The sequence below is a fragment of the Tasmannia lanceolata genome, unplaced genomic scaffold, assembly GCF_043159265.1.
Source record: "Tasmannia lanceolata isolate RefF3 unplaced genomic scaffold, GAP_Taslan_0.1 ptg000025l, whole genome shotgun sequence".
NCBI lineage: Eukaryota > Viridiplantae > Streptophyta > Magnoliopsida > Canellales > Winteraceae > Tasmannia > Tasmannia lanceolata.
The window spans coordinates 11,011,928-11,013,807 of record NW_027518702.1 but is presented as its reverse complement, the minus strand read 5'-3'; the positions used below and the strand labels follow the sequence as shown (position 1 = coordinate 11,013,807).

General features: G+C 43.8%; 1 pseudogene; it reads right to left on the bottom strand.

Annotated features, from left to right (window-relative positions):
* Window positions 1-279: 279 nt before the first annotated feature.
* Window positions 280-1,588, bottom strand: LOC143858051 (protein EXORDIUM-like 2 pseudogene; annotated as a pseudogene).
* Between the last annotated feature and the right edge of the window lie 292 nt (window positions 1,589-1,880).

Here is a 1,880-nt window from a genome sequence, read left to right as displayed (position 1 = left end):
CCCCTCTCATATAATTAATCCCATAAGCATAGCCAACCTTCCCCACCACCATACATTAAAAATGAAACAACCTAATCCCAACACGTTGGTACTTATCTTCTAAACCATCTTAAAATTCCTATCAACATCAACTTAAAAAGAAGAAGAAGCCACCAACCAAGGGCTTGTTCGGTAAGGCTTCTCATGTTTGTTTGTCAACCTCATAAAGTAGTGGTAGAGAGTGTTTCCAGTTTCCTATATAGAGAGAAGAAAGGGAGAAAAAACATCATTCCAAAGGAATCCAAGCAAAAAACAACAGAATACCAAGGATTTCAATGTTACACTGACAATAAAATACAGGGTTTTGATGAGATAGCACCCAAAAGCCAACCAGCCTCAGCACTCATTGATTTCTCATTCTCCCCGACAACCAGCAGCTTTTATCATTTTTTAATCCAGAGAATCACTTCTCAGTATTGCAAACAAATTAAGAAACCCATTCTTTTTCTTCTTTTTTTTTCTATTTTTACACGTACATCACAAACATCACGTGTATTATAGTTATATACACAAAACAAGCAATACAAACGTGAGACTTCACCACGATTGAAAACCAAAGACCTCAAATGTTAAAAAAAGTGGGACCCACACTCAGACGAGCGTAGCACAAGCTGAGGTCTGCGGGTCCCACATAGCGGGCAAAAGATATTTACGCCCATTAACACCCTGCGCATTATAGCTAGCACCCGTAGTCCGGTACACCAGTACCTGACCCGGATAACCCGGATAAGCCCCTTTTCCAAAAATCCCCGTACAAGCCGAAACAGCCTCTAACGGAGCTGTTGACGGACCCTGAAAATACCCGTTATCAAACGGATTCGTAACTGTCCCTGCCAAAAGAGTCGCCAAATTAATAACCATTCCGTCTAAGCCCACATCGTTATTAGGCGCGATTAGAGGCGGACCCTGGGGTCCGTAAATAGGCTGATGGAAAGGCCACGCGCATTGGCCTGGGCACTGAGTCACCGAGTCACCGACCCAGATGTAAGCAAACCGAGTTGAACCCTTAGCAGCCGAGTCATGAGTCCCACACCGACTCATACAGAATCCTTCCACGTAGACATCTTTGTCCGTTAAAACCACGTTGATTAAATTCTTACCGTTGAATTTTGATGCCAGCGTTTTGATATTGGCACTCGTGAGGGATTTTCCTAATGAGTAGTTCTCGTCTACGAATTGCTTTCCTAAGAGGATGTGGCTGGACCCACCTTTGTATTTTTCGGTGGTCTTCCACCAGGAGGAAACGGACGGTGGAGATGGGATCATCTTGGAAGGGGTGAGGGATTTGATGAAATCAACGGTGATGGCATGTTGGGAAGGTGAGAAGTGACCGTACCATATGAGATTGAGGGTGAAATTACCTTTTAGGAGAAGACCGTTGTGGTATTTGAGAACGAGGGGTTGTTCTTGGACGAGTGTAGCAAAGGAGGGGTACCAAAAGAGGAATAAGAGGAAGGTGACGAGGGTAAAATGGGAAAGAGAAGCCATGTTTTTCCTCTTCTGTGTGTTGGGTGTAGTGTTTTTGTTTTGATTGTTGAGTGTGTTTTGGTGGACAAGGGGTGTTTATATAAGGAGAGGGGTTTGACAGCTGTGAAGGAGATGGTGTCCACGTCGGCAAGTGCCACGTGTGAATTGACTGGTTGGACGTGAGGGGCATTTAACCAGGCTGGCGAAGACTGATGGAGGGATTCCAGCTTCTTTTGACGTGCTGCTCAAGCATTTTCGAGATTTTTTTTCTAAATTACGGAACTACCCCTAATTTTTCACCACCTTTTACATGTGCGTAAACACGGCAATTTTAGGGTAAAATGTAATTCTTCAATTAGAATGATCTCTCTCTC